Below are 26,667 nucleotides of genomic sequence, written 5' to 3'. Positions count from 1 at the left end.
ACTATTTTTATAATTTTTGTATCGTGGTTTATGTTTTTAAAAAAACTTATCTTTTAATATGCTAAAAAAAACAGTACTTCTTGAATGGTAGAATAAAGACCATCAAAAATCTGCTCATCCAATGAGATCAGTGGCAATGAGATCAGTGGCAAAAATTGTCAAAATTAACTTTTTCAGAATTCTGGAAATTAACTAAAAGATTGCAAAATGTCAAGGACTGTTTAGTCAGGAAAAAATGGCTGAATCTTGGTAAGACCAGTGAGCTATTCTGTGGCATTTTAACTTGATCTAATCCCACTTCCCCACCCCAATTCCATGGTAACGTTGAAAACCAACAGCCTCGCAACTATGGTAGCTACGAAAACCAGCAGCCTGGCAGCCACTGGAAAGGGTCAAATGGATATGGATATAAGACTTCCCCCAAATCTCGTAATTGTTAAGACTTGACCTGTGTGGCAGTTCACTGAAAATATCCATTCTCAGGGCTTTTCTGTATTTGACCTAACCCAGAATTTGCTCTGTGCCAACAGCCCTATCCCTAGGGCATTTGTTTAAAAAAAAAAAATAGGTGGCAATTATTTCACATTGCAGCTGCCTGAGACAATGTTACTGGTTGGAGCTAACAGGAAACCAACCGAAACACAACAACCAAGGAATTAAGATGTCCATAAGAGACTTTGGAAAGAAACACATATTCCTGCAAATACAGAAGGTCATTCACATGTGCAGGGCTGTGTACCCGCAGAGGAAAGACCTGAGAAGATCCCAATTCCTCACCTCTGGCTTACCTTAAGATTACATACAAGCAGGAAGAAAGTTTAAGGCAAAGGTGTAAACTGCCTGTAGGAATATTAAAGATATACCCCAACCTACACATATATCCCATCACCCAAAACTGGGAAACTTATTGGTTCAAGGAATGTAAGGAAATATCTGTCTAATCATTAGCTGACTACCAATCTAACCAGGCAGAGACTTCAATGGCTGCATGTAAAAGAAGAATATAGACTTTACAGAATTAGTGCAGGAAAGTCACTAAAAAAATGAATAAACAAACAATAATAATAGTAAGAAAAAATAGCAACAATAACGACAAACTTTGGGGAGAAGAGAGCATCTGATTTCCTGAATAGACATATTATTTAAAATGTCCAGTTTTTAACAAAAACAGAGAGACACACATACACACACAAAAAAGAATGTCCCATGCAAAAGAAAACAAGCAGTAAATTCTCCTTGACAAAGTCCAGACTTTGGATTTAGCAAACAAAGATTTTATTTTGCTTCTTGTTTTATAATTTGACATTTTATTTTAGACTCACTGGGTACATGTGCAAGTTTGTTGCATGGGTATACTGTGTGATACTGAGGTTTGGGGTATGAATAATCCTCACTCCCAGGTAGTGAGTATAGTACCCAATAGTTGTTCTTTTTTAACCCTTGTCCCCCTCCCTCCCTTCCTCTTCTAGTAGTCCCCGGTGTCTATTTTTGCCATATATATGTCCATGAGTACTCAATAAACAATGACTTTTAATCATCTAATGAACTAAAGGAAACCACATCTAAAAAATTAAAACAAAGGGTGAGAATAATGTCTCATCAAACAAAAATATCTATAAAAGACATAAATTATTGTTTTAAGAGAATAGAAATTCTGAAGTTGAAAAGTATAACTGAAATTAAAATCACTAGATGGGATTAACAACAAATTTGAACTCATAGAAGAAAGAATCAGTGAACTTGAAGATAGGCCAATTGTGATTATCCAGGACCAGAAAGAAAAAAGATTAAAATAAAAAATAACAAGCTTCAGAAACCTGTGGGACACTATCAAGCATACCAACATATGGCAGTCCAAGAGAAGAAAAGATTGATAAAAAGACAGAAATATCATTTGAAAAAATAATGGCCAAAAATTTTCCAAATTTGGTCAAACATATTACACAGTCAAAAATCTAAATAAATTCAAGTAGAATAAACTCAAAGAGATCCACAGTGAGTTACATTGTAATCTGACTGTAAAAAGACAAAGACAAAGAAAGAATCTTGAAAGCAGCAAGAGAGAAATGGCTTACCACATACAAAGGATTCTTAGCAAGATTAACTGTTGGTTTTTCATCAGAAACCATTGAGATCAGAAGGAAATGGGAGTTAATATATTCAAAGTGCTGAAAGAAAAAGATTGTCAATCAAGAATTCTATATTAAGCAAAAGTGTCTTTCAAAAATGAAGGAGAAAGTAAGATATTCCCAGATAAACTAAAACTAAAACTAAAATAATTCATCAGTAGCAGACATGCCATATAAGAAATACAAATCACTCCAATCACTAAAATCAGAAATGTTAAAGAACATTATTAGGGTGTTTAAAGAAATAAAAGGATTATTAGAAAATACTACAAACAATTGTGTGCTAACAAATTAAATAACCTAGATGAGGTAGCCAAATTCCTAGAAAGATACAAACTACCAAAACTGACTCAAGAAGAAACTGAATATTCAAATAGACCTATAATAAGTAAAGAGATTGAATTAGTAATCCAAAAACTTCTCACAAAAATCCAGGCTCAAGTGATTTCAATGATGAATTCCACTGAATAATTTAGAAAGAATGAAGATCACTCACAAACTTTTCTGAAAAGGTGGAAGAGAAAGGAACATTTCCCAACTAATTCTATGGAGGCCACATCACCATAATAACATAATCAGATATAGATATCGAAAGAGAAAAAAAAAACAGACTAATATCTCTTATGAATATAGATGCAAGAATCCTCAACAAAAGTGTAGCAGGCCATATTGAACAACATATAAAATGGATTATACACCATGACTAAGTGAGATTATCCCAAGAATGCAAGGTTGGCTCAATATAAGAAATCTATCAATGTGATATACCATATTAGTAGAATTAAAGATAAACCCACATAATCATCTCAATAGATTTCCTTAAAGCAATTGATGAAATCCACCCCCACCCCCACAGCAAACTAAGCATAGAAGAGAAGTTTCTCAACCCAATAAGGGCCATCTATGAAAAACCTCTAGCTAACATCATGCTTAATGGTGAAAGAAAGTTCAGGAACAAGATAAGGATATCTACTTTCACCACTTCTAGTCAACATTGTATTGAAAGTTCTAGCCAGAGCAGCTAGGCAGAAAGAAAGAAATAAAAGGTAAGCACACATATATCCCATCAGCAAAGACTGGGAAACTTAGTGGTTCAAAGCATTTAAGAAAATCTCTGTCTAATAATTAGCTGACTGCTAATCAGACCAGGCAGAGACTTCAGTGGCTGCACATAAAAAAGAATACAGACTTAACAGATTACAAAGGAAGAAATAAAATTATTTCTCTTTGCAGATGATGTAATCTTGTATATATAAAATCCTAAGGAATATCTACCAAAAAACTATAAGAATCTAATAAACAAGCATAATAAGGTTGCAGAATACAAGATCAATATATGGAAATGAATTTTATTTCTATAAAATAGCAATAAACAATAAAAAATACAATAAAAAACAATTTTGTTTGCAAAAGTATAAAAGAAAACCTCAGGAATAATTTTTTTTTAAGTAAAAGACTTGTACACTGAAAATCTGTAAAAGATCATTGAAAGAAATTAAAGAAGATCTAAATAAATGGGAAGATACCTCATGTTCATGGATCAGAAGACTTGCTTGTGTTAAGGTGGCAATATTTCACAAATTAATCCACATATTCAACTCAATCCTTCTCAAAATCTCAGCTATGTTTTTTCAGAAATTGACAAGCCAATCCTAAAATTTGTATAAGAACTCAAAGGAACCACAATAACCAAAACAACCTGGAATTGTAGGACTTAGGCTTATCAGTTTCAAAACTTATTACAAAACTGCAGCGATTAAGACAATGTAGTACTGGCATAAGCATAGACATACAGATCAACAGAATAGAATTGGATTCAGAAATGAACTCTTACATTTATAGGTCAAATGATTTTTCAGCAAAGATGTCAAGAAAATTTAATGAAGAAACAGTAGTATTTTCAACAAATGGTGCTGGGACAACTAAATATCCATATGTAAAAGAATAAATTTGAAGCCCTACTTCACACCATATACAAAAATTCATAGACCTAAACATAAGGGGTAAAACTATAAAAGTCAACCATAGACCTAAATATAAGAGGCAAAACTATAAAAGTCTTAGAAGAGGCCAGGCATGGTGGCTCATGCCTATAATCTCAGCACTTTGGGAAGCCAAGGCGGGTAGATCACCTGAGGTCAGGAGTTCGAGACCAGCCTGGCCAACATGGTGAAACCCCGTCTCTACTAAAAATATAAAAACTAGCCAGGCATGGTGGTGGGTGCCTGTAATCCCAGCTACTCAGGAGACTGAGGCAGGAGAATTGCTGGAACCCAGGAGATGGAAGTTGCAGTGAGCCAACACCGTGCCACTGCACTCCAGCCTGGGTGACAGAGTGAGACTCTATCTCAAAAAAAAAAAAGTCTTAGAAGAAAGCATAAGAGTAAATCTTCATGACATTGGGTTAGGCAATGGTTTCTTAGATTTGTGAATCCAAAGGTACCTGAGACAGGTCTCAATCAATTTAGAAAGTTTATTTTGCCAAGGTTAAGGATGCACCCGTGACACAGCCTCAGGAGGTCATGATGGCATGTGCTCAAGGTGGTCGAGTACAGCTTTCTTTTATATATTTTAGGGAGACATAATACATCAATCAATACATGTAAGATGTACATTGTTTCGATCTAGAAAGGCAGGACAACTTGAAGCGGGGCTTCCAGCTCATAGGTAGATTTTAAAGATATTCTGATTGGCAATTGGTTGAAAGAGTTAAGTTATTATCTAAAGACCTGAAATTAATAGAATGGAATGTCTAGGTTAAGATAAGTGGTGGTGGAGACCAAAGTTTTATCATGCAGATGAAACCTCCAGGTAGGAGGCTTCAGAGAGAATAGATGGTAAATGTTTCTTATAAGACTTAAGGTCTGTGTTGATGTTAATGCTGGAAGGTTTTTCCTGAATTCCAAAAGGGAAGAGGATATATAATGAGGCACTTCTGACCCTCCCTTCCCATCATGGCCTGAACTAGTTTTTCAGGTTAACTTTGGAATGCCCTTGGCCAAGAGGAGGGGTTCGTTCAGATGGTCTAAGGGCTTAGAATTTTATTTTTGGTTTACAGACTGATACTGTTTGGCTGTGTCCCCAGCCAAATCTCATCTTGAATTGTAGCTCCCATAATTCTGTTGTGTTGTGGGAGGGACCCAGTGGGAGACAACTGAATCATGGGGGAAGCTTCCCCCACACTGTTCTCATGGTAGTGAATATATCTCATGAGATCTGATGGTTCTATAAGGGGAAACCCCTTTTGCTTGGCTCTCACTCTTCTCTTGTCTGCCACCATGTGAGATGTGACTTTCACCTTCTGCCATGATTATAAGGCCTCCCTAGCCACATGGAACTTTTGAGTCCAATAAACCTCTTTCTTCTGTAAATTGCCCAGTCTCGGGCATGTCTTTTTTTTTTTTTTTTTTTTTTTTTTCTTTTTTGAGATGGAGTCTAGCTCTGTTGCCCAGGCTGGAATTCAGTGGTGCAATCTCAGCTCACTACAACCTCCACCTCCTGGCTTCAAGCTATTCTCCTGCCTCAGCCTCCCAAGTAACTGGGATTACAGGCATGCACCACAATGTCCAGCTAATTTTGTGTGTTTGTGTGTATTTTTAGTAGAGATGGGGTTTCACCATCTAGGCCAGGCTGGTCTTGAACTCCTGACCTCATGATCCACCCACCTTGGCCTCCCAAAGTGCTGGGATTACAGGTGCAAGCTACCATGCCTGGTCATGGGTATGTCTTTATCAGTGGTGTGAAAAGGGACTAATACACAGATATAACACCAAATGTACAAGCAACAAAAGAAAAAGCAGATAAATTGGATTGCATAGAAATTTAAAACCCCGTTTCTAAGGACACAATCAATAAAACAAAAAGACAGTGCACAGAATTTGGAAAAATATATGTGCAAATCATATATATAATAAAAGACTGAATATACAATGCAGAGTATATGAAGAACTCCTAGAGATCCACAATAAAAAGACAACCCAATTAAGAAATAAACAATTTGATAGACACTTCTTCAAATATGTCCAAATGGCCAATGAGTACATAAAAAAATGCTCGTCATTAGGGAAATACAAATAAAAATTACAATGCAACACCACTTGACACCCACAAGTGAGGACAGCAAACCAGTCCTCACTGTCCTAGGGGTTATGACTTTTCATTCTGTTCCTCACCAAGACCATCACTTCTCACTGCCCCACATTTTCTCCTGCCTCTCCTCCTTTTTCCCATCCCTAGTGATAGAAATGACCCAGGCAGTTGCCCCAAATTGAAACGGGAAAGTTTCCTGATCCCCCTCGCAGGACATGCAACAGAGGTGTGGCTCGCCTGTTCAGTCAACACCACTGCTCTTCAGTTGTCACCATTGCTCAAACCCCTGATGGGAGGGGAAACACACAGACTGACAGGTGTAGGAGCCGGGGCAAGTGCTTTGGGCTCCAGCCCCGTATCTAGGGGTGGGTGCCTGCGGCCCCTTTTTGCAAGGGCAGAGGACCAGTATGGCAGCTTTCTGTATCCCGAGCTCTTGCTCAGCATCCCAGAAGAATCAGGTGACCCATGGGCTTGAAGGATGAATGTGGGGTTTTATTGAGTGATGGAGGTGGCTCTCAGCAGGATGGATGGGGAGCTGGGAGGAGGATGGAGTGGGAAGATGATCTTCCCCTGGAGTTTGGCCATCCAGCGCCAAACTCCCCTCCAACCACCCCCAGCTGAGCTCCTCTCAGCGTTCAGATGTTCCTTCTCTTCTCTTTCTCTGCTGCGCTGTTTGTCTGTTTGTCTGCTTGTCTCCTCATCTGCTCATCTGCTTCTGGAGCCTGGGGTTCAGGGTTTATATGGGTACAGGATGGAGGGGCATGGCGAGCCAAAAGGCAACTTTTGGGGCACATAATGCCTGTTCCCGCTTACGGCCACGGGTCTCAATGCTTGAGGGTGGGGACTTTGCCGGGGAACCCCCCTCTTCTACCCAGCATTTCCCTGTCTTCTGTCCATATCAAAATCACCTTCTCTCCTCCACAACAGAAATCAGGGTTTTCCCCTCTTCCTTCCCAGATTTATCTATGTGGCAAGTATTTTTGTCTCCAGAAGTCCTATTCTCATTGCCCAGCCAAATGGCTAAAGGAACATCACCCCACCAGCTGTTAGAACCGTGGTGAAGGATGGGAAAATATGTCCCTGGTAACCAAACGGGAAAGCCAACTGAACCTTCCCCACAGAAACAATATTACACACACCTCAGCCATTTGGGTGTAGGATAGGCTTGAGTGGATAGTCTAGCAGTCCTAACAATCATCGAGGATGTATACGTAAAAAATGGAAACTACGTTTTCACTTTCAAACAACCAGCTCATAAATGAATGTTTGGATCAGACCCATTCTTCTATTTTTCAGTCAAATAATTTTTTATTTCTATTTTTTGGTATCTAACCTTGTTTCGATTCTTGTTGTCAATCAATTCGACACTGCATTCCTCCAGAAACCCATGAGTATGTTTTGAAAACTTCGCTCCTGTCACCCAGGACCTTGGCTAGAAAGAGTCATCGTAGCACAAGAGGAAGATGGAGCAGGGGTTTTCCTGAGTGTGTGGCAATAGCAGTGACTCATGCTACTTCCTTTTTCTAACCCTTTCCATTAGTGGGGTGGGGGAAAGTCACAGTCAGACCTGGGGAAAGCCGTCTTTATTTAGAAGGTGCCCCTAGTGTAGTGAGTGCTTTTTGCTTTCTTTTTGCCACAATGCAAAGCAGGGAAATAAAAATGCACAGCACGATAGCGAGAATTTAGAACTTTAACTATAGGACAGCCAAAAAAAAGTCATTTATAAAAGAATGCAACATACGCTAAAATTAGTTCCCTAGTGTATGCAAAAAAGAAAGTCAAACTCAGCACATTTCTTTTTGTGTAGTCAGGTACTAAATGTCTCTTGCAGCATATGAAGTGGATAAAGAGAACAGAGACAAAGAAGAAGAAAGGAGAGAGAGGAGTGCAAAGAAGAAAATAAATGTGAACATAAATTAGCTTTTCAGTGTGTGTAGTCTAGATACTATCTTAGTTCCCCAGACAATGTTTGCTTTGTGATCTCATTGCATAACTCTTTCAGATGTTTTCTCTCTGAATGGCTAGAAGTCAACAGCTCTAGACCCTAACTCTGTAAAAGCAAAGGATTCAAGTCCTCTTCAAGTCTTTCCACTCATAAAAAGGGGAATAAATGAGAGTTTTATATCTTGTGAGCTTTTTAAAGCATTTCACAGAAATTAAACATCAGGGATTACATAAAGCTATATATAACTTTTCAAACTGAGGGGAAAGAAGCCAAGTTGTTGAGGAAATCATAGCCAAAGAAGGATGGCTGTTTAGTTCCCTGAACCACGCTTTTGAAATACTATAATCGAGATCATTCAATGAAACTTGTTTGCTTAAATTTTTTTTTACTTTATTGAAAAGAGGGGCTGAGAGGAAGAAAGGCATGAACTGCTGTTTCACAAATTAGCATAATTACATCCACTGTATATGCTATGACGGAAATTAAATTTAAGAAATTATAGCAAAAACACCTAGCACGGCGTCTGGCACCTGTTAAGGGATCAATAAGACTCAGATGTCACAGTTTTTATTATTATTGCTGTTATTATCATTGTGATTATTATAGAGGGGGATCTGTGAGTTACAAGGAGATTGCTGGTAGTTGGATAACTGACTCAAATCATTCCAAATGCTTATATTGTATTTCATGGACCATGTACAGAAAATAGAATGATGGTTCCATTTTTGTGTCAAATTGTAATTAGTTAACGCCATGCCCTCAAAAGAAACCTTGATTTTTATATTATTATCCAAAATGAATTTCATTCCCAAACTCTTGAATGTGAATATCTTTGACCTGTAGGAGATGAAAATATGCCTGTTTGGCATAAAGATTATTTTGAGCTATTTTGAGAAACTGCAGACACAGGAGAAGCTCTGAAAACAGAGTAAAAGTTACCCTTTTGTAAGAAAAATTTATATCTGTAAAGGAAATCTCCATTTGTAAGCGTCTTCCTCTCTGTACCAGGATGAGAAGGATGACTAAATCATCAGAGACTCAGTGGAGAAGGCACCAACTTAGATCTGCATAGCAAACTTGACCTTTGCTTACTGTGTTTTCCTGGGCGTCTCACCGTAACTGGCCTTCCCCTCACTCTTCTGTCTTTGTTTCAGTGGAAGATAGGATTTAAGCCTGAATTCAAAGCCATGTCTTTGAGATTTGTTCATTTCTCTAAGTTTCTCCCAGGTATACAGAAGATATACATGTTATGAAACGTCTGTTTTTCCCTCGTTAATCAGTCTTTTGTTACAGGGGTCTGCCCCAGCTAAAAGATATGCAGAGTAGAGAGAAATGTTTTCCTCCTACAGCCCCCAATACTTAATTTTATTCACTAATTTCTGGATCTTGATTTATTAATCATTGAAAAGGTGTCAGATGCACCAAAATCACCCTGGTAAAGAAAAAATACGTAGAGAAAAAAGGTGAAATGCTTTGTCTAGCTCATCCGTCCGGGTTATCTGTGCCTTTGTTTCCCTCTGACTGGGCTATTTCACAACTCTTTAGACACAGAAGTTACCTTGGAGAAAATTGATTGGAATGCAAATAATCTCTGTCCATGAAAATGCAAATTGGGTTTGTGTGGATATTGACCAGTTTTGCCAGTTTTGCGTTTGTTTGTAAATTCATTTCACATTCCTTATTTAACCATAAATGTGTGGTTCTCTTTTGAACTCCTTGCAACATCTATTTATCACCTTATTAATTCCTGAGTTAAATAAAATCTGACACGTGTTTATTTTATATTGTATGAAAGTTGTAATTTTATCCTCATTTAAAACATATTCCTTAATGAATATAAACAGCAAACTTACGTGATTCATTGAGGAACACATCTGAAATTCAAACATGTTCCTTTCCTTGCAAGTTTTCTCTCCAAGGCCAGAACTGCATCCTTCCTGCGTCATCCAGATAGTCATTGTTAAAGAATCAGTCAATCAAAGATGGCTTTGTAAGCTTGCTGAGTAAATAACAGAGTCCTGGACATTTCTGAATAGCTTTTTCTGTTAAACAAAAAACAACTTGCAAGGCTAGGTGCGATGGCTCACGTCTGAAATCTCAGCGCTTTGGGATGCTAAAATGGGCTGATTGCTTCACCTCAAGAGTTCAAGACCAGCTGGGAACATGGTGAAACCCCAACTCTACTAAAAATGCAAAATAAAAATAAAAATTAGCCGGGTGTGGTGGTGCATGCCTGTAGTCCCAGGTACTCGGGAAGCTGAGGTGGGAGGATCACTTGAGCCCGGGAGGCAGAGGTTGCAGACAGCCGAGATTGCGCCACTGCACTCCAGCCTGGGCAACAAGCCTGGGCGACAAAGTGAGACCCCGTCTCAAAAAAACAAACAAAAAAACAAAACAACCTGCAAAGCTTCTAAGGCAACCTATTGTTCCCAGTGGTTACTCCAATGTACTGGTGGTGAATCCACAGGCGTCTGCAGCAACTTCAGTTCTTGCCTCCTCAGATGAAAAAATTCGACTGAGGGGCATAAAGCAGAAAAAAAGACCAAGGCAAGTTTCAGCACAGGAGTGGAAGTTTATCTAAAAGGCTTTAAAACAGGAAAGAAAGTTCACTTGTAAAAGACTCAAGAGGGTGCCTGAAGGTCAAAAAGAGAGCGTTTAACCTTGATCCTCGGGCTTTACAGGCTTGCCTCTTTCCCGTAATTCTTCCGTTAGGGTGGGCTTCCCGCATGCGCAGTGCCCTCCTTATTTCTGGGAATTGAGCACACAGTGAGTTTAAGAAGTTGTACACAGCCCCGTCTGATCCTTCCTTCCCTTTTTTCCGATGGAGTGTCCCCAAAATGTCATACTCCGCCAACTTGTCTCTTAGGGTACATGCCCAGGAGGCTGCTTTCCCTGGCATCTGCATTCAATTAACACTTTAATGTTAACAGCTGTGGATCATCAGGAGATTGTCTCCCCCTGGCACCGGCTGCTGAATTATCATTGCTAGAGAGGCAGTGTGATAATTGTCAAACCATCCCCGGACGTTCCTAGTGGGTGGGGGAAGAGCCCTCTCCTGCCCCACTCATGCCTAGCTAACTACCTGTAACAATACGAATAAGTTGCTAACAGATCATAAGTAAGCATTACCAAAAGGAAAGTAAGATCTGTTTAGGGGGCTTCTTGGAGAGAGTATTTGCAAACAAAATTTGGTTTAAAAGGGGATGATAATGTTAGTTCATCTTATCGGAGTGTATGCAAAACAAACTCTTCAATGTTTTTATTAAAATTTGGCTAATGTCTTTTGAGAAAGCAAAATTTTGAAAAATTTTGTTTTTAGTTTTTATTTTTACAATTGTATTTTAAAACTTATAGGAACACAACTGTTCAGCAGCTTTTCTCTAGAGAGTATGTTGCTAAAATTTTAGGCCTTCTTTTAACTGAATTTAATTTTACGTAATTACAGACTTGAGTATTTTATAGCTATAATACCATTCCAGTTATGTAAGTAATATTTTATGTAATTGAAATAATTATGTGGGAGGAATTTAGTCAACTGAACTGTATAACCATTCATGTAGTTTATAGAATTATAAAAAAGTTTTAGACATATTTCTATGTGAATGTGTAGTGTTTTTGCAAAAACAGCACCAAACTATAATCATATAAGTAGCTGAAGGTTTTAATGATTTAATGAAGATTTAATTATTTAATTTAATAAATAATGACCATCTAATAAATATGACTAATGATGTTTGTGGTAGCAAGTATAAGAATTTGTGTTTGTTGGCCGGGCGAGGTGGCTCACGCCTATAATCCCATCACTTTGAGAGGCCGAGGTGGGCGGATCACCTGAGGTGGGGAGTTCGAGACAAGTCTGACCAACATAGAGAAACCCCGTCTCTACTAAAAATACAAAATTAGCCGGGCATGGTGGTGCATACCTATAATCCCAGCTACTCGGGAGGCTGAGGTGGGAGAATCGCTTGAACCCAGGAGGTGGAGGTTGTGGTGAGACGAGATGGTGCCATTGCACCCCAGCATGGGCAACAAGAGCAAAACTCCATCTCAAAAAAAAAAGAATGTGTGTTTGTCACCAATGTGATCAGCGTGGAACATTTAATAAAAGGTTACAGAAACCTAATGAGAGCTTATTAGGGTGAAATACATGTGTTTTAAAAACTATTAATATTTCTCTTACTGGTGAATATGTTTCATGCATTGCCTGTTATTAACCTTATTAGAAAATGAGATCATTTTCATCAATCACCACTCAAGCATCATCTCCTTCCAAAGCCACCCTTGATGTCCTCAAGACAGAATTAGATGCTCCGTCCTGTCTGTTCCCACAGTGTATCTGCCATAACTGCACCATAATTATTGTTTATCTGTGAGTACCTATCTATAGGTGTGGTAAATGGAAACAATATAGATGTTGAAGTCAAACCAGATTTGAATTTCAAAATAACCAGTTGCTAGTTGAGTGATCATAGATGAGCAAATAAACATTGTGAAATTCAGCAAGATGCACATTAAAATCATCATAGTATATACCATAGTATTATAGTATTGTTATGAAGATTAAGAGAAATAACATATGTTGCCACCTGGAACACAGTAGGTGCCCAACTTTATTATCTAAACATTTCCCCCTCTTCTTAGAGTACAAATAAGCTATTTGTATCTGTTTTATCCTATATTTACTATATAATGCTAAACACATGTTATAACAGAAGAGAAAGACAAAAATTACAAATGCTGTAGAAGTTAATAGCATTTCCCACATCATCACATCTTGTTTTGATAAGTCATCATTAGTTTTCACTTTTCCCTCAACTTTGCTAGACATGCTGTTTTGACACCAGTGTTTTTGAAAAAATGCAAACATTGAGCAATGTATGACCCTTGCAAAATGTTCCTGGTGTTTCTTCTTCACTATTTCCAGAGAGAGACTAATGTTCAAGCCTAATTAACTAGGTAAGGATGAAACATTTGCCCAGGCAGCAAGATCTAGTTCTGCTTGTTCACAAAGCGTGGCCAAGGCGAAGGGGGCAGGGTGCCCAGGAGACTGAGGCTTTGGAACATATGGAGTCACCAGGCCCTGCCCAACCCTCTAGTTGGGTTTCTCACCACCCTTTCACACTCTGGCCAAACCAGACGTCAGCCAGTCTCTGATCCTGCCACAGTATCACCTTTTCATCTGAGGTTTCTTCTACCAGAACTGCACCTCCTCACATTTTGTCTTGTGATCTTTGCAACTCAACTCAGTTCCTATCTTTTCCAGAAAACATTTCCCAAATCATTTACCTTTCTCCAAGACCTCCATTCCATCCCTGAAAAAATGAAAAAACAAAAACAAAAGCAATCTCTTACAGCTCCAGTTCTTCTCATTGAGAGTTGATAAAATATAGGATATCCAATCAAATTTGAATTTTAATAAGCAATGAATAATTTTTAGTATTAGTATCTCCCAAATAGTCCATGAGATATATACATACTATTTATTGCTTACCTGAAATTCAAATTTAACTGGGCATCCTGTATTTTTATTTGCTAAATATGGCAATCCTATTCTCTTGTCTTGTGTTGTAGTACTGTATTATGTCACATGTCTTGTATTACACCATTATTCACAATTATTAATAGATTACATGTTCTCTGAAGCCAGGAACAGTGTTCAATTTTTTGGTTTCACTACCACCTCTACCTCACACTTCCTGATGCCGCCTTACCGAATACTCAGCACAGTGTCTTAAATGTTGTTGGGAGTACAGGAATCAAGTCCTCATTCATTCTTTCATTCCTTCTTTCACATAGCATATATTTACTAAGCTTGTAGTTTCTGGGGATACGACTTTAAACAAGAAATAGCTATTGTCATTAAGGAGCTCCCAGCTCATTCAGGAAAACAGACATGTCAGAAAGCGATTTCTTTTTTATTTTATTTTCTATTTATTTATGTATTTATTTTTGAGATGGAGCCTCGTTCTGTTGCCCAGGCTAGAGTGCAGTAGCGCAATCTCGGCTGGCTGCAACCTCTGCCTCCTGAGTTCAAGCGATTCTCCTGACTCAGCCTCCCAAGTAGCTGGAACTACAGGCCCCCACCACCATGCCCGGCTAATTTTTGTATTTTTAGTAGAGACGAGGTTTCACCATGTTGGTCAGGCTTGTCTCGAAATCCTGACCTCGTGATCCGCCCGCCTTGGCCTCCCAAAGTGCTAGCAATACAGGCGTGAGCCACCGTGCCCTACCAGAAAGCAATTTAAATCAGTGACATAGTTCTAGAGTAGGGAGACATGAGAACACAGGGGAAAAGCACCAAGCCCAGTCTTTAGGGATTAAAGGAGACTTCTGGGGAGGAAGTAACAGCAAGGCTGAGACCTAAGAGTTAATAGGAGTTATTAATAATAAGGTGATGGCAGACAGCGAAGACATTCTACACAGAGATAATAGTTGGAAAAAAAAACACTTGAAATAAGAGAAAATGTGGCATTAATATTTGATTCATTAATCAAATCTTCCTTGTAGTTCAAGCTTGTTCTGACTCATGCATGCAATGTCTTTGAGGCCTCAAGCCTCTTCTTCACATTTTTTTCTCAAGGAATTCAGCAATGACAATTCTTATTTCCCGTGCCACATCCACCTTCTCTGAGCTCTAGGCTGGTTTTTATCCCCCATCCTTGGTGTAGTCTAAACTACTTCTTCAAGAATTTAGAGCTGAATGTGACCAGCTATCTCAGCCCTCCTCACCCTTCTCCCATTCAGTCTCACTCTGTCTGCTCCATCCAATATTCTACTGATTTTTTCCCTCAGTTTACTCCTTCCAACTCCTGTTGCCCCACTGAGGCTGATGTCTATGACCACAGCTGCTTTCTGATCCACTTTTGAGTAATTCCACTCACTCAGTCTTCTGCATTTCCTACATAACCAAACCATATTCCACATAGTAGTGCTGATGGCACTCATAGGATTCCAACTTTAAAAGTGCAATCACAAGAGAAAATAAATCACATCTCTGACAAGAAGGACTAAAAGTATAGGAAGAAACTCTCAGGTAAAATCCACTTAATAAAGCTGTTTCTAAACCAATGTCCTGCCAGGTGCGGTGGCTCACGCCTGTAATCCCAACACTTTGGTGGGCTGACGCGGGTGGATCGCCTGAGGTCAGGAGTTCAAGACCAGGCTAACCAATATGGTGAAACCCTGTCTCTACTAAAAATACAAAATAATAGCTGGGCATGGTAGCGAGTGCCTGTAATCCCAGCTACTAGGGAAGCTGGGGCAGGAGACTCACTTGAACCGGGAGGTGAAGGTTGCAGTGAGCCAAGATAACGCCATTGCACTCCAGCCAGGGCAACAAGAGCAAAACTCCATTTCAAAAAATAAAAATAAAAATAAAAATAAAATTACTACAATGTCCGTTGTAGTAATCAGCCATTTGCAGTCATCTTTGCAGTCCTAACCTGTGCCTAGCACAAAGCAACCAACTGATGTAAGAATTTACATCTAATTACATCTTTCGTTCTAATTAAACTTTGTTCTAATTAATCTTAAGTTACGGCCAGGTGTAGAATTAAACAAATGATGAACAGTAACTAACTTTCTGTACCAAGTATGAAACCAGGAATTTTAAGTGCTATACAGAGTTTCTGACAACAGGATATCTGTGGTACCTTAATTTCATGTGTCAACTTGACTGGGGCACGGGGTCCCCAGGTATTCAGTCAAACATTATTGTGGGTGTTTCTTGGGGGTGTTGTTGAGTGAGACTGGCATTTAAACAGGCAGACCAAATAAAACAGATGGCCCTTTCCAGTGTGGGCAGGCCTCATCCAATCATTTGAAGGCCTGAATAAAACAAAAAGACTACTGTCCCCTAAGTAAGAGAGAATTCTTGCTGCCTGGCTACCTTCAAACTGGGACATCAGCTCCTCCTCAGTCTTGAGCCTGCCAGGGTGGGTCTCTAGCCAAGCTTGCTGACTCACCTCCAGATCTTTGAACTTGCTCACTTTCATAATCACAGGAGCCAACTCCTCACATGTAATTCCACTCACTCATCCTTCTGCATTTCCTACATAACCAAACCATATTCCATATAGGAAATTTATATACACCCTATTGATTTTGTTTCTCTGGAGAACCCTGACACTGATAATAGAGTATTCCAGGAAATAAAGCAATCAGAAGTTACTTTGATGAGAATACATGCCTTTAATTTGCCTTATAAGTCTTTTATGATCCAGATATATGCCATCTCCCTTGGTAATTCATCCATCTGTGTTACATGTGGATGACTTAATTCTTACAGGTCATTTTTTCATATTCAGTCTCAGGACCTTTGAAGAATCCTCTCAATTTATTGATGCTAATCCATTGGCTGCAAATAGCCACACAAATGTTCACCACATGCATACACAGGACTATGAAGCTTTGTATGATACGGAGTTGTATTAGGGTAAGTCATAAAATAGGGAAAAGGGCTATGAGTGCTGATATTCAGAAATAAAAATGAAAAAAACCTAGGTTAAAGCCAATTAATACTTTCTCATCAGACCCTGTCATGTTTCATAGTGTTGTACACAAGTAAAGTTTTGGAAAAAAACAGAAGAGTTGGGGACTTGGGTGGGGAGGGGAGGAGGTAAGAGTTTTGTAAGGAATTCAGGGACATCAAGGTGCTAAATGTATAACATTGATCAGCGTCTGCATCCTAGCTGTGCTACCTGTGCAGTTACACAGAGTCCTGCGCTCAGGAGGACCCTGAATTGGCCTTGAAACTCTGTCATTATCTTGAGATTCTTAATATTTTTTTAAACAAGGGACCCCAAATTTTCACATTGCGCTGGGCCCCGCAAATTATGTAGTTGGTCTTGCTGCTATGTAAAACTTTCTTAAGTTAAGTAACCAATTAAAAGTCAAAAGTAAATGTTTATTCAACTTTCTACCTAATGATTAGTTTGATGTCCTAACAATAACAAACCAAACTGAGGCTCCGTACTCCCATGCTCTTCCTGCACATGGAAAGAACAGCTGGCAAGAAATGGCTGAGCAATAACCATCAAGAGCTATGGATAAGTGGTTCTTGTACGGAACTTGAGAAGACACGCAAGTTCCTATCATCAGTTCTTATAAGAGCTTGGATAGCTGCTTCTGAACTCAAGGACTAGACCTCTTATATTATAGTGGCATCTGCCCCTAGATTGAAAATCCCCAATCTAGGAACTGAGGAAGGTAATTTGGCACTACTGTCAAAACTTTTCTTTATCATCCTTCACCCTTGACTCTGTCTAGTATAAGAAAAAGCAAATGCCAACCATTTGGGAGTTTATTACTTGCTGTACAAAAGTAATCACCATTACTTCCATTCCAGGGATTAAGGTAGACCAAATATCCTATTTCCATGTTTTGCACGCGCACACACACACACACACTCAATCATGTAAACACCAACATATATCAATGGACAAAGTGCTATTTATAGAGATACTGTATTTAAAATAATCTGGATAGATAGTAAAAATGAAGGAATTTGGAAATGATTAGTATCTTTCATAAACTTTCGTCTGGTAGGACAGAGGAAGGCACTATACTCAATTTGATAAATGGAAGACATAAACTGCTAAAATGACAATACTTTTCATTGGCTCCTGAAATAAAATACTGCACCAACATTATTGCTGAGTCATAACTGCCCTCAATGACTTGAACTCCTCTCCTGCAGCAAAGTCTTTTAGCTCCACTCCTATATATTTCATCCCATATACTCACTCTCTTTCTTGCGTACTAAATTCCAGACAATAGGATTGTATTAGTCAGCCTTGTCCAGAGAAACAGAACCAATAGACAGAGAGGTTATCAATGACAGAAAGATAGATAGATAGATAGATAGATAGATAGATAGATAGATAGATATCAATATATAATAAGGAATTGACTCATGAGATTATGAAGGCTGACAAGTACCAAAATCTGCAGCCAGCAAGCAGGAGACCCAGAAGAGCCATGGTGTAGTTCCAATCCAAAGGCTGGCAGGCTCAAGATCCAGGAAGAGACCAATAATTTAGTTTAAGACTGAAGGCAAAAAAGAGCCCATGTCCCAGGGTCAAGGCAGTCAGGCAGGAAGAGTTCTCTCTTACTTGTAGGAGGGTCAAACTTTTGTTCTCTTCAGGTCTTCAGTAGATTGGATGAGGCCCACCCACATTAGGATGGAAAATATGCTTTTCTCAGTGTGCCAATTCAATTGTTATTTGCATCCAAAAATACTCTCACAGACATATGCAGAATACTGGTTGACCAAATATCTGGGCATCCTGTGGCCCAGTCAACTTGATACATAAAATTAACCATTTCAAGCATGTAACTGAAAGCATCTTGTCTCAGCTTCCAAGAGAGCCAGCCAGCCACCCCACTGCCTCAGCCGCTTCTTTGTTCCTTCCTCCTCTGGTTGCCTGGAACATATATGCCACCATCTTGGACCATGAGATTGAGGAACATTGCTCAATAATGGTAGAGAAGTTTGAGGCCTTGGAGATTTGATGGAGAAGAGACTCTATTTCAGCCCAGGACTACACATCCCAGTGTTTTGCATGAGAGAAAAGGAAACTTCCACCTTGTTTAAGAAACCGTTATTTGGAAGGTTTCTGTCCTTCACAAGTAATTCTAATCCTAACTCATGTACCTCCTTTTCACTTCCACTGCATACAGCAGGGTGGAATTACAGACTGGACAGCAAATTAGATAAAATACCTATGACCAGAAAGGGAGAAAATTGTGAAAAGCCCATCAACTCTACAGGGAGGGTAATTTGTATCCTCGCAGTAATATTTGCACAGCCTTTCACAACATTACTTCATTTCTTTCCAAAAATAACCTTGAGAAGCAGACAAAGCTAATGTTTTTATCCTCATTTTTCTCTCTGAATAATCTAGGATTGTTCCTGCTTAGATGATAATTTGGTTTTAATTGATTCTTCATATTAAGCTAAGCAAAACCAGTATCAAGTGAACAATTTAATAGCTTATTAAATACAATGCTATTACTTTGCAAACATTTATAGAGAGCTTTAAAACATCTTTGTAAATATAAATTTAGTCTTAAAGCAAGATTATGAGGTAATAGTAAAATTTTACTTTAACATGATAGACACCAAAATGACTTTTTAAAATTTAAACTGCATTTCAATGGAAATCTATGGTCACACTGAAACAGATGAATATTGGGCCGTTTCTTTGTTGTGATGGTTTTCAAATAAAGCAAGGAAAAACGCTATTATTGCTGTCACAATGCATGTTAGCATTAAGTCCCAGGAGAAATCCTAAAGCTGTGAGAACTATTTAACTTTATTTTAATCCAGTGTTTTTTTAACTTCTTTGACTATGAAACAGTGTTTAGGTTTTTTTTTGTTTATTTGTTTGTTTGTTTGGAAATACTTAACATTTCAAACATTGGTGTTGAAAGAACAAGGTTTCAGAAATGCTATACCATATTCAAATTCTAATTCTAGTATCTTTAGGGAGAAGGAAGTGCCCTTAGAATTACCATATTTATAAAAATACGGGATGCCCAGTTAAAATTGAATTTCAAATGAACAACAACTCTTTAAGTATAAGTATATCTCACGCAATATTTGGGATATACTAAAAAAAAAAAAGGTTATCTAGTTTCTGAAATTCAATTTTAACTGGATGCCTGTCTTTTCCCTGGCAACCCTACTGTCTTAGTCCATTTTGTCTTGCTATAACAGAATACATGAGACTGGGTAATTTACAAAGGAAAGAAGTGTATGTAGTCCACGGTTCTGCAGGGTGAGAAGTTCAAAAGTATGGCCATGGCTTCTGGTAAGGGCGTTCTTCTGTATCATAACATTGCAGGGCAGAGTAGGTCAGAGGGGAAGCAGACAAGTGAGAAGAGAGAGGATCAAACAGGAACAGGAACAGGAACTTTGCTTTATAATAACTCACACTTTAGGGAACTAATCCATTCCCACAAGAACTAATGCAGTCTCACGAGAGGAAGAACTCTCTACCTGGAAAACTGCATTATTCATAAGGCCATGCTCCTGGCCCAAACACCTCCCACTAGGCCCCACCTCTCAACACCACCATATTCGTGATCAAATTTCAACCTGAGTTTTGGTGGGGACAGACAAGCCAAATCCATAGGACCTACCTTTGATCCATTCCTAGGGAAGAACAGTTGCTGGTCCTTCTGATTCAGACTTCCAGACATTTAACGGGGCTTTACCACTAGGCAAGATCCCATGATTAAAATCACAGGCCTGGCCGGGTGAGGTGGCTCACGCCTGTAATCCCAGCACTTTGGGGGGCCAAGGTGGGTGGATCATCTGAGGTCAGGAATTCAAGACCAGCCTGGCCAACACGGTGAAACCCCGTCTCTGCTAGAAAAAAATACAAAAATTAGCCGGGCGTGATGGTGCACGCCTGTAATCCCAGCTACTAGGGAGGCTGAGGCAGGAGAATTGCTTGAACCCAGGAGGCGGAGGTTGCAGTGAGTCAACACTGCGCCATTGCATTCAAGCCTGGGTGACAAAGCAAGACTCCAACTCCACAAAAAAAAACAAAACAAAACAAAAAAAAACACCGACCTGGCCATCCTGCTTTCTTTTCTGAAGCATTTCCATCTCTTTCGTTTGTCAGTGGTCTGTGCCCGACACTTTCCATGTTCCCCTGCAGATCCACTCTCCACCCTTTCACTCTGCTTTGCACCCTGAAAGACTGGCTGTATGATGGACCCCAGCAACCAAGCTCCCTTGTTCTGTCGTTTGTAGTTGGGCTTGGCCAGTGGCAGCCACCAGGAGAGGATGGAAGGACAGAAGGAGAGAGAGATTTTCTGCTAAGCCCTAGGTTGGCTGTAGCCCAGCTCCCTCACCAAAGTGCAAGTTTGTGAGAAATGTCAGTGGTCCTTTGCTTGCCCTTGAAAGTGTAGAGAAGACTTGCCTGAAGTAGCCACCCCAAGGACCTCATCAACCCTTCTTATTTCCCTTAACTCTTCCTCTAACTTTATAATAATCCCTTCATTACTTTCTCTTTTTATCATGCCTTCTTAAGTGTGCTCCTCTTTCCTCCCAAGACCCTGACTAATACAGTGTAAGACTGAGATGCAGGGTAAATGGAGATTCCCTACTTGAACCTTAATCCTGAATCTTAAACTCACTCCTAGTTTTGACAAACAGTCCTACTTGGGGAGTTTTAGCACTTGAGTAATAATAAAGAGGTCACTCATTTTCCATTTCTAGATAGGCTAGTTAAAGATCAACAAAAGCCATTCAGTAGGCTTAATATAAATTATTGTTGTTCCCAGCACTTGTGTTATTTGGGGGTGGGGCTCAGCGTATTTAAGTGATGTCAACACTTCTCTCTCTCCACTTTATAGAAAAGGAGATCATATAACCAAATTCATATTTGCCTGCAGATCACAGTGACTGTATGGTGAACCTTGTGTCTTGTTATCTTTTGTTTTTTGTTTTTTGGGTTTATTTGCCTGGGATCTGAGATCTGCCCAGCACGTTCATACTGTTAATTTCCAGAACCCATAAATCCCTAAGATTTGTTTGGCAAACTAGATGTTGTGAGAATACTTAGGGTGAGATACAATAACAATTTAAATGATAAACAAAAACAAACAGAAAAGAATTCATCCTAACTTACCCAGGACCAATTTCTTGCTGTTTTTTTCCCCAGCTATTTTTAAATAATCAAATCACTGTAGTATCTATGGCATTTTAGAGATTGCAAGGTCTGTGAGTCATATCCTTATTTACAGGAATGATGGGAGAAAGTCAGCTTGTTCAGCATTTACTCCATTTATGAGAAATGTGCAGGCAAATAAGAAGCTGGGGAAACGCTGTTTTGTGTATCATTTCACCTTGTCCTACAATCTCTTTCTCTTTCCCTTTTCAGGACTCAGACCTGGGAGAACAGCCACTGCCCAGACATGTTCAGTGACAGATAAAACAGTATAACATTTTGCAAAGGCAAATTCCTCCTCTTCTGCTGTAGAAAAACTTGGTTTCTTCTTCATACACACTGAGTCCTTCTGCTCATAATGCTGGTCCTAAATGCCTTAATCCAAAAGCAGCCAATAAAAAGTTTTTAAAAGCCCAACTCCTTAGGGAAAAACTTTGTTTTCCAGTTTGTGGGACTCAGGTCATCAGCTCATGGTCATTGTCAGAGCCCCAGTCATCTACATGTGTCAGCACCGCCCCTTTTATCTCTCTGTCTTCAGTACTGCCTGAGAAGTACACAAAAAGGACTGAACAGAGACATTTTCAAAGTTTCAGAGAAAAATGAAATGATATGATTTTAACACTGGAACTGAATACTCTCTTACGCATAAATTTTTCCTCTAGGGAGCATTTGTTTGTAATTATGAGAAATTAAGGAATATATTCCCAGTGAATTAAAACATAGGAAATTAGAACTGGAAGGGTATTCAGGAAATCTAGAAGTTCATGCTATCAGCTTTGTGAGTGATTTCATCTCTCATTTTGTGCATTTCCCTTTCTATGTTCATGTCTGATGTGAGCTGCATTCCCAGCTCAGATTATTCTCATTCTTTAAAAATAAGAGGGGCTGAGCACAGTGGCTCACACCTGTAATCCCAGGACTTTGGGAGGCCGAGGCAGGCGGATCACCTGAGGTCGGGAGTTCGAGACCAGCCTGACCAACATGGAGAAACCCCATCTCTACTAAAAATACAAAAAACTAACCGGGCATGGTGGTGTATGTCTGTAATCCCAGCTACTCAGGAGGCTGAGGCAGGAGAATTGCTTGAACCCGGGAGGGGGAGGTTGCAGTGAGCTGAGAACGCACCAGTGCAATCCAGCCTGGGCAATAGAGCGAGACACCATCTCAAATTAAAAAAAAAAAAATAATAAAATAATAATAATAGACCAGGTGTGGTGACTCATGCCTGTAATTCCAGCACTTTGGAAGGATAAGGCAGGAGGATTGCTTGAGCCCAGGCCAACAAGTGAGACCCCCATCTCTACAAAATATTTTAAAAAATAACTGGGCCTCATGGTGCATTCCTGTAATCTGAGCTACTTGGGAAGATAGCTAGAGCCTGGGAGATCGAGGCTGCAGAGAACCGTGATCACACGACTGCACTCCAGCCTGGGTGACAGAGCAAGACCCTGTCTCAATAAATAGACAGATAGATAAATGATAGATAGATAGATAGATAGATAGATAGATAGATAGATAGATAGACAGATAAAAACAGAGAGGTGAAAAATACGGTTTTAAGGGTTCTGTTTAAGAATACTCTGTTCCAACATGGAGTTTGTCAACTCTAAAGTGGTAAAAAACAAGAAGGATTGTAGACATTTTCATAAAAGGCAGGATTATTTGGTGTCACCAAATTCAATATGCTAATGGTCACAGCGGAGGCCGACTCAATCTGCCTTTTATTCTGCCAGGCTATTTGATACTGCTGAGGGCTTACCTATTTTCTGAGGAGAAAAATAGTCATTAAAATGACCTTACAAAGACGACGCTTGAAGGGATCATTTCTATAGCTCACTACCAGATAAGTTTCTCCGAACATGTAGAGCACCAGAAACCACAGGTGGCGGTGCAGCACTCTTTCGGGAGCCTGACGCTGGCTCTGGGTGCTGCTTCACTGCAACTTCCATTTGCCATTGAGAACCGTTCCGCTCTTCCTCTGGGAAAGTAAGAGAGAGAGGATGCAATCTGAGGGGTTTCCCTTCTTGTAATACAAAATAATAGCAACCATCGAGGACATTGCAAGTAAAATGTGTGTAACAACCCCATCTAAAGAACCCTATCATCTTTCTACTATCTGTCTACCTAAATATGTATAGTATAAATAACCCTATATATCACTCTAAACAACTTAAGTTAGGTAACTTAGAAAACTCTTTTTTTTTTGAGACTGAGTCTCACTCTGTCACGCCCAGGCTGGAGTGCAGTGACGTGATCTCGGCTGACTGCAACCTCCACCTCCTGGGTTCAAGTGATTCTCCCATCTCAGTCTCCCAAGTAGCTGGGATTACAAGTGCGCCACCATGCCCGGCTACATTTTTTTTTTTTTTTTTTTTTTTTTTTTGTTAGTAGAGATGAGGGTTCACCATATTGGCCAGGCTGTTCTCGAACTCCTGACCTCAGGTGATCCATCCGCCTTGGCCTCATGAAGTGCTGGGATTACAGGTGTGAGCCACTGCACCCAGCCAGAAAACTCTTAAAAAACATGCTATCCTAGCAAAAAACATGTTACCTCTGTAATATGCTTAAAATTCTCCCAATGGCTTCTCTTTGCTTTTAGGCCAACATTCTTAATGTGATCTTCAAGTTCTTGCCCTATTCTACAACCGTACCTTATACTATACTACCTAATACTATATTCTCCCTACCCCTTCATGCTCAGCCATCCTGGCCTTTCTTCAGGTCTTTGAGCATGCCACAGGGCCTTTGCACGTGTTTTTACTCTGTCTAGGTTGTCTTCCTCCACCTGCCTTCTTTGCCTCTTTAGTTCTTACTCATCCATTAGATCTTAGCTCAGTAGACACTACATTAAGCAGCCATCCCAGACTCCCTATCTCAGTAAGATTTCATGTTTGCTTGTTTGTTTGAGACAAAGTTTCACTCTTGTTGCCCAGGCTGGAGTGCAATGGCGTGATCTCCACTCACTGCAACCTCTGCCTCCCAGATTCAACCGATTCTCCTGCCTCAGCCTCCCGAGTAGCTGGGATTACAGGTGCCCACCACCATGCCTGGCTAATGTTTGTATATTTAGTAGAGACAGAGTTTCACCATGTTGGCCAGGCTGGTCTTGAACTCCTGACTTCAGGTGATCCACCCGCCTCAGCCTCCCAAAGTGCTGGGATTACAGGCATGAGCCACCGCACCAGGCAAGATTCTGTTTTTAAGGTGCATTCATCAACTACATTTTGTCACTTATCTCATTTATGTGGTTATCTTCATTACCTATTGCTGCAAAACAAATCACCCCAAACTTAGCAGCTTAAAACCAGTATTATTGCCTCAAAGTTCCTGAGAATCGGGAACCAGGGGCAGTTCAGCTGGGTGGTTCTGACTCAGAGACTTTCGTGAGGCTGCACTCAAGATGTCAGCCAGACTGCAGTGTTTGAAGTCTTGCCTGGGGCTGGCAGATCTGCTTCCAAGTTCACTTACGTGGCTGTTGGCCGAAGGTGTCAGTTCCTTACCCTGTGGGCTTCTCCGTGGCAGCTGGCTCACCCCAGGGCAAGTGATCCAAGAGACAGCAGGTGGGAAGGAAGCTCCAATGTCTTTCATGACCTAGACTTAGAAGTCACATGTTGTCACTGCTGCTTGACTCTATTTGTTAAAAACATGTCTTTAAGTCCAACCCACACTAAATGGGAGAGAAATTAGGCTCTACCTCTTATGGAAATTTTTTGATATGTTTTAAAACTACCCCATTTGGGTATTTAGATAAATATCTACCTCCCTTACTAGACTAAGGGTTCCTTGAGAACCCAATAGAACCCTTGTTTCTAGTGTTCACTTTTGTGTCCCTTGTATCTTCCAGGATGCCTGGTAGAGCGTGGACTTTCAATAAATATTGACTATATGAATTAATGAGTGAATGAAACTTTGCACTTGAATCCCAGCTCTGAGGACTTTCTACAAATTATACAATATTAGTTTCTGATTTTGGAGAAAAGGGATAATCACAGCTGTCTCTCAGGTGGTTAAAATAATAGAGCCTATACAAAGCACCTAGTATAGTCTGGCACTGAAGGAGGTCATTAAATGTTCTTTCTCTTCCTCTTCCTTGCCTCAATCACACATGCAATCCATCCCAAGCCCTGTGGAGTCTACTTCCCATTATGTCTTTCCCATCCCTCTTAGTCTGTTACTCTCTTTCAATTGCTGCTGCTCTTAGACTTGCCTTGCACATGCTTTTCTATTAGCCTTCTATCAGTTCCCTGTGCCTCTGTTCTCTGTCTAGTGCAATCCATCCCTAAATGTGCTAGGACCACATCATCTTTGTCATTTTTGCATCTTCTATTGCTGTTGCTCTGCCCTGCACCAGCTAAGTGTATAATAAATTTTTGTTGAATTGAATTTCAGTTCCAGATCTCTTTTATTTAGCTCCTTACTTGCACTGAGTTAATCATACACTCAAACTCAGGTACCAGGATGAGATAGAGAAATATGCCCTGCCCTTACCAAAGGTTGTAAATTTTCTAGCTACGTGTAACCACATTCTTTTCATGTCTACACAAAATAAATGGCCCATAAATGACAAATTCTTTAGTAGAGCAATTACAGAATATAATGTGAGTTACATTTTAATTCTATCTCTAAAGCAAGCACCCTCACCCTAATACTATAGTACTAATAACACCATAATACTTCTGTGCTTGTTTTCATGCTCTATAATATTGTCATTATTGCTAATAGCAAGAATATTGCAAATATAATTGAAGATAGAAAATTCTTAAATGGTCTTCATTATATAGATAATATGCAATGGTAAATAAGATTGGTGGAAATTTGTCAA

General features: G+C 39.6%; 1 long non-coding RNA gene and 1 other non-coding gene across 2 annotated transcripts in view; one reads left to right on the top strand and one right to left on the bottom strand.

The window, feature by feature from the left end:
* Window positions 1-10,797, bottom strand: part of LOC129022618 (uncharacterized) — a 95,066-nt gene extending 84,269 nt beyond the window's left edge. The window contains exon 1 of the long non-coding RNA XR_008496490.2: window positions 10,017-10,797. This is a non-coding gene — a long non-coding RNA (uncharacterized LOC129022618). The remainder of the gene's footprint in view (window positions 1-10,016) is intronic.
* A 12,849-nt stretch (window positions 10,798-23,646) lies between these two features.
* LOC129022725 (small nucleolar RNA U3) lies at window positions 23,647-23,861 on the top strand. Its single transcript, XR_008496524.2, has one exon. It is a non-coding gene; the product is annotated as a small nucleolar RNA U3 (small nucleolar RNA).
* The last annotated feature ends 2,806 nt before the right edge of the window (window positions 23,862-26,667 follow it).

The sequence above is a fragment of the Pongo pygmaeus genome, chromosome 22 (assembly GCF_028885625.2).
Source record: "Pongo pygmaeus isolate AG05252 chromosome 22, NHGRI_mPonPyg2-v2.0_pri, whole genome shotgun sequence".
In the NCBI taxonomy this organism is placed as follows: Eukaryota; Metazoa; Chordata; class Mammalia; order Primates; family Hominidae; genus Pongo; species Pongo pygmaeus.
This window is presented reverse-complemented; position numbering and strand designations above follow the sequence as displayed.